This window comes from Poromitra crassiceps (assembly GCF_964638095.1).
Source record: "Poromitra crassiceps genome assembly, chromosome: 29".
NCBI classification, from domain to species: Eukaryota; Metazoa; Chordata; class Actinopteri; order Beryciformes; family Melamphaidae; genus Poromitra; species Poromitra crassiceps.
The window spans coordinates 1,645,515-1,657,091 of NC_139641.1; positions in this window are offsets into that span (position 1 = coordinate 1,645,515).

Below are 11,577 nucleotides of genomic sequence, written 5' to 3' on the forward strand. Positions count from 1 at the left end.
TTACGCATTTGACAAACTTAACAAACTGTATGGCAAGACAACATAAATGAACAATGTTTAGTGATTGTAGAGATATCTCTGTGCACCTGCAGAAAACTGCAAGCCAGAAATGTGCAAGACCACACCTGGTATTTAGACCAGCAGAGTGGAAAGTATGTGTGCCAAAAAATAAAAATAAAAACACTGCTCCGGGCCCGATACGCGCTTAACTAGAGTGTGCGTTGTCAAGGTGTAGCCTATTTCTTTGCGGAGTGCGGCCGGGAGAAAGCAAGCGGGACAGCTGTGCCCAGTCCCTGAGCAGCAGCTTGCGCGATTCTGAACAACACAGAGTGTAAACATGTCTGATCCACAGCTGATTTTAGGATGTATCCAACGTTCACATTCCTGTATCTATCTGAATGCAGCAGGCTCGTGTTTACTGCTATAGCGAAATTATATGAAGACAGTGACATATAATAAAAAAATCAATGAGTTGAACCGTTTATTTCAAGCTGCAGGAATGCAGGAAACTCTGAGAAAGATGGACTTGAAAATCAATTTCTGAGTGGGGGGGTTAAATAAATTTCAATTTCGGAATGGGGGGGTTTCTGAGTGGGGGGGTGTCGGAACGGTGGTGTTTCGGAGTGGAAGGCGGTCCCCCTCTTTAATAGGCGAGTAACAGTGGTCGAGGGTTTTATCGCCCCGAGTACTATACATACTACTGTATATATTATATATATACTATATATATATACTATATATATATATATATATATATATATATATATATATATATATATATATATATACTATACATACATACTATACATAAAATCTCTCATAGCCAAAAACCGCAGGGCGATGCAGACCATCTGTGGCACAGACAGGGCGTGTGTGTGTGTGTGGGTTACGGTGGGTCACATTCACATCACACAGATACCTCATAGTGATGTGACGTTCGCGAACGATCCGAATCTATTGAACGGCTCTTTGCTATGAACGAAGGGAACCGAGTCCTACTTGAGAGCCGTTCATTTTAATGTTGTGCCTAAAGTTCACTGCCTGCCGCTCCCCACCACACACACACAGGGTAGACCTCCCTCCCTCTGCGGGGACTGCCCATTTTTCCGACCTCCGATTCTTTCCGACCTCCCATTGTTCCGACCTCGCACGCACACACATAGGCCTAATACACATTCTGTCTGAATCCCATTTCCACACAGAATCTATCTCCAGGTGCTGCAAAAGTCATAAATAAAAAAACACTGATTAAATAGCACGATATCTGTGGTGTTTGGAATCAGTGACATATCACAGACTATAGAGCAGGTCCGGCAACCTTTTCACTGTCTCATGCTGTCTCATGTCTGAACAACAGCCAACAGCGCTCTGAATTTCCGAACGGTCCAGTGTGTGCCGGTGTGCGCTCTGGGTGCTCGGAGTGCAATATCCGAACGCCCCCTTTTGTGTGGCTTATGCGCTGGATTGAACAGCGACGGTGGTCGCATTGTTGAGATTTATTACATCATTATTGCTTATTTGTTATTAGTGAGGATCATTTTAGATAATTCTTACAGTTCATAGCATCAAGATGCGGTAGTTTGAAGGACCTATTCATAAAATAGCTTGTCAAACGGCTGCGCTGTAGGTTAATGTTAGTTTCGTTTACCTTTATCCCACACAAAAATAAATTCATAAAGACAAATGAAAGAGCAGAGCAGCCGCGCACATCCGACAGAGGCAAGTGCAGGACCAAAACAAATCAACATGAAGAAAAAGGAAAAAAAGGCCGCACACTTCAGCTCCCTTATGTGCATTTATTTATCACATCCTATAGGTGCTAAATAAATGCACATAAAGGGAGCTTTATGCCTACATTCCACTAGGTCCGTGTTCAGTCCGTCTGCGCTGCGGTACGGCATCGGAGCCGATACGTTTCCACTCTAATCATTGTGTCAACTCCCACCTACTCCGCTGCGTTGCGTGTCTACTTCGTCCCAGCTCCGACGATCCGGAGCTCTCCGAAAAAGATACGCAGAGCTTCTATTTTTCACGGATGTCGGAGCAAAGCCGCAGCAAGCTCGCACAGATACGGTAGAGTGGGACAGGAAAAACGACCCAGAAACAAAATAAAACATCCGGTGGTTATCAAAATAAAACACTCTGTCGACCCCAGATCTTTTTTTTTTTTTACCCTAGATCGTATTTCACATAGTCACATCAACATAACGTCACAATGGGTGGAGCCAGGCCTAGAGTCAATAGGTCAGTGATGCTCACAGCTGCTGCACCCGATCTACTATGAATCACCTCATTCAATGGAAAGGAATTGCATTCAAATGCCCCCATCGAATGGAGAGGAGTTGTACAATCTCTACAACCCAGTTTCCCTGGGGTTGTAGAGATTACTTGCAAAACCCCATTTAATGGGTAGGATTCAGGGGTTGTACAGATTACTTGCAAAACCTCATTTAATGGATAGGATTCTCCATTGGCTCTTCTCTCAACCACCCTGCCCACCTCTGCAGGCATGGGGAGGGTCTGCTTGGACCCCTGTGTCCTTAGGTTTAGGCATGGGGGATGGGAGAGGTTAGGGTTAGGGGTGGGAGAGGTTAGGTTTAGGCATGGGGGTGGGAGAGGTTAGGTTTAGGCATGGGGGGTGGGAGAGGTTAGGTTTAGGGTTAGGGGTGGGAGAGGTTAGGTTTAGGCATGGGGGGTGGGTTAGGGTTAGGGGTGGGAGAGGTTAGGTTTAGGCATGGGGGTGGGAGAGGTTAGGTTTAGGCATGGGGGGTGGGTTAAGGTTAGGCATGGGGGGTGGGAGAGGTTAGGTTCAGGGTTAGGGGTGGGAGAGGTTAGGTTAGGTTTAGGCATGGGGGTGGGAGAGGTTAGGTTTAGGCATGGGGGTGGGAGAGGTTAGGGTCTGGGTTAGGATTAGGCATGGGGCATGGGAGAGGCTTGGAGGGGTCTCCAGAGACGACCCCCGAGGGTCTCGAACCCTCCGTTCGGCCCCCAGACCTTCCGTTCGGCCCGCAGACCCCCCGAAGCGACCCCAGGACCTCCACAGGGTCCTGCGGCCCACCCAGGCCTCGGAGACCCCAGGTTTATCCATTGAATGGGGTTTTGCAAGTAATCTCTACAACCCAGAGAAACTGGGTTGTAGAGCTGTCCATTGAATGGGGTTTTGCAAGTAATCTCTACAACCCAGAGAAACTGGGTTGTAGAGATTGTACAACTCCACCCCATCGAATGGGGACATTTTGAAGCAATTCCTTTCCATTGAATGAGGTGATTCTGCAGGGTCGAGCCAGAGGACAAGATGGATGAGGAGAAGCTGATCATTGAAGTCGAAAACTACAGATTCCTATATGACAATTCACATCCTCTTCACAAGGACAACACCAAAAAAGATTTGGCGTGGAACACCATAGCTGAAGTTATGGAAATTCATGGTGAGTTATTACTATCTAATGAGATTTTTTTCAGGTATTTACTACAATTAAGTAATCTACAGTAACCTGTTATAGCCTGGAATATAAGCATTTATTTATGATGCTGCTTTATATTTTTTGAATTGAAGAAACTAATTGAAAGGAAATCTTGCCTTTGCTAAGTTTTAAAAGATTTCTAGGAGATAGTTCCCCTTTTCAAGTACTGGGGGGAATGGGGGGGGGGGGGGGGTTACACCATTCCACACCTTCCCTTTGTGTCATGAGCCTTTTCAAGTACTGGGAGGGGTTACACCATTCACAGCAGAGACACTTTTCACAGGGTATCTTCCAGTGAAGGGGATGTCAATGATTTCTCAGGCAAAATGTCTTTTTAAAAGGTTTTATTTTCAGTAATTGTCACACAGTTTTTTTGGTTTGGTTTACAATACAAAACAATATAAAACAAGCAAACTCCACACAGGTGAATATACAATTGTCCATCCACTGTTCAACTCAAGTCAATCATGACACCATCCTGTCCTGCCAGGACACACTGCCTTCAGGAGAGATGAAGAAGGTGGCCAAAGTCTCCCTCACTGCACAGGCCTCTCGTGAAGCCCGGTTCCCTCCCATGTTTCTGACCGGGGCCATTTGTCTCCCCAGTTCCCCAGCCTCTTCCAGCAGCCTGACATTGTCAGCGGGAGCAAGGAGGAAATTGTGCAGGGTGCAAGCAGCCATAACTATTTTGTCCACGTTCTTGGGGTGCAGGTTAATCCTGCGGTGAAAAATCCTCCACCGAGATGACAAAATGCCAAAGGCATTCTCAACCACCATTCTAGCTCTAGAGAGTCGGTAATTGAAAATTCTCTTCCTGTGGTTGAGGTTCTGTCCAGGGTAGGGTCTCATCAGGTAGGGCTTCAGGGGGAATGCAGCGTCACCCACCATCACATGCTGCACATCCCCTAGCTGAGCAGCATCGGGCAGAGAGGTGCTTAGTGGCACATGAAGGGTGTTGCTCTCCATTCCTCCCCCCAAATCTGATCCTGCGTACACCCCGCCGTCGCTTGCTCTCCCAAAGTCTCCCACCTGGATGAACCTGAACCTGTAGTCAGCATCCACAAGTGCCAAAAGAACAATGGAAAACGTTTTTTTGTAATTGAAATATTGGCTCCCTGACTGTGGTGGTGCCTGAATGACTATGTGTTTCCCGTCAAGTGCTCCCAGGCAATTCGGGAAGTTCCATTTGTCGTAGAAGCCTTGTGCCACCTCCTTCCAGGTGTCTAGGGTCGGCCGTGGTAGGAATTGCTGCATCAGGATTTTTTCGATGGCTGCACACACCATATGCACAGACTTGATCACAGTCGTGTGACCCAGGCGATAGCTGAAGGCAAGGCTTATCAGCGAGTCCCCAGATGCCAAGTACCTGTGAAGGAATAGAAGAAAAAAAAGATAAGTTACATGTGATATTGTTTTATTAACCTGCATCTCATCTTTGTTTCAGCAATTACATGCAGAACAAGATGGAGGACAATTAGGGATGCTTTTGTCAAGAGCAGAAAACCTACTCCCAGCGGATCAGCAGGAGGCACTCAGAAGGACTATAAATACAAAGATCTCATGTCATTTGTTATACCTCACATCCAGCAAAGAAGGTATGGATGAAATAATGTAACCCTCTATTTGCAGAAAATATCAATTTTGGATATTTTAATGGAACATTGCAAATAAACTAGATAGGTAGAGTTATGACATTCATTAACTACAAGATCCAATAACCGATTAATTAAATCCTTGTCATGTGTTCCTTTATAGTTCCAAAAGCAATCTGAGTGCTGTTCAAGATGATGAGCGATCGTCAACACCACGATCGTTGACACCACTTTCTGTTGCTGGGCCAGATGAGCAGGCCAGTGGCAGTGGTGTTACATCTGAGGGACAGAGACCTCCATCTGTCTCACCAGCACCATCGGTGACAGAAGCCACTACCTCTGTGGTGAGGGACAGGCCACAGAGGTCCCGCAGCCCAAGGGAGCGTGGGTCATCAGCGGTCTCATCAGCGGCCCGGCCTCATGCAACGGGGTCAAGGAGGAGCACCAGGACACAACCTACAGATGTTGAAGAGCGGCTTCTGGAGTTTTTGCAGGAGCCCGCTCAAAGACCAGAGACATCACTCGATGAATCGTATCATTTTTCTTTGAGTCTAGTCCCCCTGCTCAATAATCTGGACCACAACATGAGGCAGCAAGCCAAAATTGGCATATTGAGCCTGTTGCACAACATGGGCAGGAGCACACCACATCCTCCCCAAAGCCAATACAGAGCACAATCTGCTCCAACTCCCCCCACTGCCACTTTCCGCCCCATCCCCCAAACACCTAGGCCTGGAATGTTTCCAACTTCTCGTCCCCCCCCCCCCCCCCCCCAAATAGGGCCATTCAGTGAGATGCTCTCTTCCAGCAGTGAGCCACAGTGGGAAGATAATAGCAACACCTACACTAACATGTGAGCCAAAGTTGCCATTTTGTTTTGTTTTTGAGGCAAAGTTGACATTTTGTTGTTTTGCTGAGTCAAAGTTGCCTTTTTTTTTGGTGTGTGTGTGTGTTTTTGGGTTGTGGTTTCCTGCTTACATAGCAATATTTGTATATAATTTTTGTTTTGTTTTAAAAGATATCTTCGATATGTTCGTTTGGTTTTAAATTTCTATTTTCACTACTTTCATAATAAAAAAAAATAGTTTCTGGTTTCTGGTCTTATCTATCTTTTTGGATAAAAACACAAGCTCACCTCAGTGCAACAGCAAGCCTCTGCTTGGGTTCGATGGCAGCTCTGTAGTTCGTAGTTTGTCTGGTGATTTCGGGGCCTATGAGAGACAGTAGCTCTTCCATTTGTTCTGCACTCATCCTGAAATACTGGTGATGGCGTGGCCTGTCCAGCTGCAGTTCAGCCACAAGATGATAAGAATCACCTTGTTGATGTCTGCGCTGGTTCAGTGGATGGACCCAATACTGGCTCCTTCTCCTACCACCCCTCCTCCGCAGTCTTGCAAAAAGTAGAACAAAGGCCAATGTTCTCCTCCTATGACCAGGCTCTGAAATAGTGAATTTGAGAATGAATATATCATTAATATATACTAAGTTTAAAAAGAAATTGCAACATTGTCTCTCATAAGTGGACTGTAAATTGTTGAAACTTTGTTTTACGTTTTAAATTTAGACTTGTATTTTTTCGTTCTTTGTCAACTGTTGCAAAAAAAATTAACAAGAATAATAAACTTCAGGCTATCTGTAGGCTATAGTAGGCTATTTAAAAAAATGATACCAAACCCAACAGAAACAGTACATTTATTAAGAGCATTTGTTTAAGAATAGGCTACTTACCCATGTTAAATGCACTAAAATCAGGAAAAAAAGACAACTCCAAGCAAGTCCACCCCTCCTCTGCTTCTCCAGTTGGGAACAATGATCTTGTGCCTGTTTGTAGTTTGATTTATCCCACATAGAAATTGTCTCGTGCGAATATGCGCGATTTCACCGCGAGAACTTGTCTGGCGCAGCTGAGCCGTGACGTGCTCTACACGCAGCCAGTGAGTGTTGCCGCAGCACAGAGCACGGAGCAAAACCGGAGCTCAGCCGCAACGCAACGCAATGCAACCAGTGGAATGCCGGCGTTACTGCGGGGACACACCGGTATGCGGAACTTCCGCGCATGCGCCGCGCAGCGCACCTCCGTGCAAAAGGCGCTTAAAGTGTCCACACAGAGAGCGCAGCTCACTTTGCGCGCTCTGCTCGTCCGCTATATATTTTGCCCCAGATCTACTGTCTTCCTTATCATGGGTAGTAAATAACGACATAAATATATAAAGTAATATGTTTTCCCAGTGCGTGCTGTTGTAGAGAGAAGGCGAGTCCTAGCTCTCTACTTGTTGCTCCGCAGGCAACGAGCCCCTAGAAGCCGCTCCCCCTCTCCAACTGCTCTTGCTCTCTTTTCACACTTCCAAAGGGGCAATCAACAACGTAAATAAACATTATTTCACTTTGAAATTGGTTTTATTTGATGAATGTCTGGTTTCGGAGTTCCTGTCTGCCCTGATCTGATCTGTTCTGCTTGACAGAGTCGCTCACGGGTGCAGAAAAATAGAAATCCAGGCTATCTTGCGCGCCCTGAGCATCCGCTGAGCTGAGCTGAGCTGCGCGCAATTCGGTGTGGACTGACAGATCTGTTAACATGGTGTCCTAATTAAAACTGGCTGCGCACAAGGTCGCGAATGGTCGCGCCGCGCAGTTTACGTGCAGGAGTCGCATTAGTTAGTTATAGTCGCGTTATAGCCTATAGGGAGATGCTGCTTTATCCTCAAAACTGCATGATAATCTCAATGGAATAAAAAGAAGAAAGAAATCTAGCCTACAATAGGCTATCAAATAACATGGTGATGTCAGTCAGGTTATGGACGTGATCGCAATGGATGTGAGTGCCAAAATGCGACATTTAGGCTACACTTCAAATTGTACTCTTTGATTGAATGGTGATAAGAACACAATTGACACACACATAGGCTAATTAGCGAGCAGATGACAGAGATTACAGAAAATGTTTAATGGCAGAAATCGGTTAGAATTAACACTTTGAGTGCCACGGCCCTTGGGCAAAAGGTTGCTGTACTGTGCCACATAGGCCGCAATGCATTTTAATATAGCCATATCATTTTTTGTGTTCCTCTTATATGGACAACCAATAGCCTCAATGAAACTTTGAACCCTTCTGTTTCATAAAAAAAAAAACGGTGTTTATAAACCGTTCCATTTTGGAAATACACCCCTCTGAAAAAGAGTGTTTTCGACCAAAAAGAGCATGCTGAAATTAGTTTCTGAGATAATCACATCTTTATGTTAGAAAGGCGACAGAATGAAAACATAGCCCAACATCGAGCCTGCTGCTGCCTGGGTGTGTGTGTACTGTCAATGGTTGTATGCTGTTAGTGCCCTGCGTGCCCCACCCCCCTCCTCCTCCTCCTCCGTGGTGGGAGGAGTCGAGTGTCTCTGCTGCGGTTTGCTCTGAGTTTGATCTGCACTGAAAAGTCCACTGCCTGCATCCCCCGCTTTTTTACAGCGTGTCCTCGGCTCCCAGCTGAGAATAATGTAACTTTTCAGAAAGACGCTGGTGTCGCCGTGTCGGCAACTAAATCATATGGATGGACTATCGCAGCGGACATGGATGGGGCTCAATTGTGGCAGCAGATGACTGCTGTTCACAGGCACAGCTAACGTAACGTTATGCTTCAAGCATATCAATGGCGATTTCCGTTTCCTCATGACTTCTCTCTTTTCTCCTGGCCTTTGTCTAATCGGGAGGGCACTGTCACCACCTAAGGGTTCTGTAAAATAGGTTAGACACATTCAATAGCTCCCATATTGTAAGAGGCGATGTAAGAGGCTTAGATCGACATCCCCCCATCAAAATATGAATTTGGAGTAGGGATGCACCGATTGCCATTTTCTTGGCCGATTCCGATTTCCGATTTTTGAATAGTCTGACTTGCCGATACCGATTTTTGCCGATTCCGATTTTTTTTTCTAAAAACAACAATTGACAGCTTACACAAACGTTTTTGTAACTTTGTTTAAAAATTAAGATTCATAGAACAATTCTTACATCTAATGGGGATCCAAATAAACAAATAAACAATTCTTATCATTTGCATGAAGTAGGACCTTCTCACTCAAACACTCAAAATAAAAGTGTTCCAGGTTAGGCTACTGGACAGAGCTTTTTTGTGCAAATACAATGAATACAAAAATTAAATTAAATCCAATAGCCTATATCCCACAGCTATCATGCATTTACTTTTCCAAAAGAAAACAGGTGCAACAGAACATCAAAATGATCCATGGACAAGGAGTTTATAGACTGGCTCCAGACCAGTCCTCTTGAGTAGAGGGGAAATGAGTTTATGAGTTACAGTAACGATCTTCAGTCTGAATATCAGGCGGAGTTTACACACAGTCCGAAGTTTGGTATGCGTATTTTGGCTACTGACTGCCTTTCCGAAGCCCTGCCACTCCGAACGTTAACTTCCATTATTCGGACTGGCGGTCGTTCACCTTAGAAGCCGCAATGCCGACCTTAGGTTTAGGCGTGGGGGTGGGAGAGGTTAGGTTTTGGGTTAGGGTCTGGGGGAGGTTAGGTTTAGGCATGGGGGGAGGTTAGGTTTGGCGTGAAAAACGGGGAATATAGAACCCGGGGAACATAGACATGATCCCTTTCTGAGTGCCGATATTTCGGAGTGGCAGAACGTCGGAGTGGCAGCACGTCGGAGTGGCAGCATGTAACCGCGTATTTTTATCTGCCATCCGAAAAAATATCGTCACGCACAGAAAACGTTGCACACTTGTGAGTCCGATGCATTTTTATTATTATGTCCGTCGTTCTCATGTCGTTCTATTTGCAATACGAAACAAATAGTCTCTCCTGTATCCACGTCACGTTACAACATGACTTGACAGGCTGAGGCAGCAGCGCTGATGTGGAATGGAAAAGCAGGTCGGGGAATGGTTATCATACTGGACACAATGCTCGCGTTCACCTCGCCAAGCCGGCTGTGCGCGGTGGCGGGTTGCTGGACCACCGCTTCCCGGGGAGAGAGAGCAGAGAGAGAGGGGCCAGTGAGGTGAAGCGAGCCGCTCTGACTGGACTCCAGCCGAGCGGGACTCGGCCGCATCTCTGTCTCCACGGCTTATTTTCGACTTGCATGTGTGACAAACTGCGAGCTTTGTCTACTTCACTGACGGTGAAAAAAATCCACAACGAGGAAGGTATGCTGGCGTGTGTGGTGTGGTGGCTGGGTGCCTGTCTCGGTGCTTTGGGGTGCGCGCACGTCATGTGAAAATCGGCTCACAGAATCGGCTATTTAGAGTGACCGGAACAGATCACCGATCGAGGCCGATCACGTGAAAATCGGCCATTTCCGGTCACGTGCCGATCGATCGGTGCATCCCTAATTTGGAGTTATTGACGCCATTTGGCGTCGCTGGCAGCCTACGGTAAATTTCTCCTGACGCCATTTGGCGTCGCTGGCACTCAATGTGTTAAGTAGAGAATCCATGGTGACAGGCTGCCTGTGTGTGTTTGTGCATTTGGAACAGCAGTGAGATGAGGGGATGAAAGGCACACAGCGCGCAGCGGTGTGCCTCGACGCTGCTGACGGAAGTGAATACAGTGAGTAATACATGTTTCAGGTGCAATGTTATAATAGAGGGTATGCATGTGATGTCACAGAGGCAGAAGTCACTGTGGGGTCACACCCACTGAGTCACAGCCAGACTGAGCTTGAATGCAGTAATCAGCCTAGATTACTGACACCTGCTGCTCAGGGAGGAACTTGACACTCATTTTGACACTCGTTCCCGATTGAGGGGGCGTGTTCAAGTGGGTGTGCATACCCTCTATACACATGACATTCTGATTATGGCACCAAATCCCCCATTTTTCCGTCCATCTCTATATCGGACCACTCTTATTTCATTGTTTTCCTCTGTTGCGCTCACTGCATTCACACAGCCAGCAACATGTTGCCACTCTCATTTTCTTTTGAATTGATAATCAGGCGTGTTCATATGAGCTGTAACATAATGTGGTGATTTGCATTGACCATTGGTTGGATTTGAGCATGCAGGGGATGGGATATGGGGCAGATCCCCGTGCGTAATCACTGTGGCAGCTGCTGGTAACGGGGAATTGCGTTCAGGTGTGCGCGCCGTCACTGATAGGTTAGTCATTCTTTTCGACACAGTTCTGAATCCTTAGTAGGGATTCTACACACGGTTTGATAGATGAGACCCCAGAGAGCAGCCATTCTTCGACAGTCTCCAATTGTGTTAACTTATTGTACAGTAAATTCAATTATGAAGCTAAACAATTGATGGGGACCCCTTGGAAAACAATCAAAGACCCCTGGTGGTCACCAGACCCCATGTTGAGAACCACTGCTGCAAGGAATGTAATGCCCAACAAATACAAATAAAGCATCACATTATGTCAGACTTGTGAACAGTAGAGGCTACCTGAATTGATTACACGGAATACTGGTGCAGCAACAAGGATGGGGCAAAATCACTAATAAAGTGTCACTTTGGCAGACTTTCCCTCTGTCTCTAGTCCCTTCATGTTCCTCATG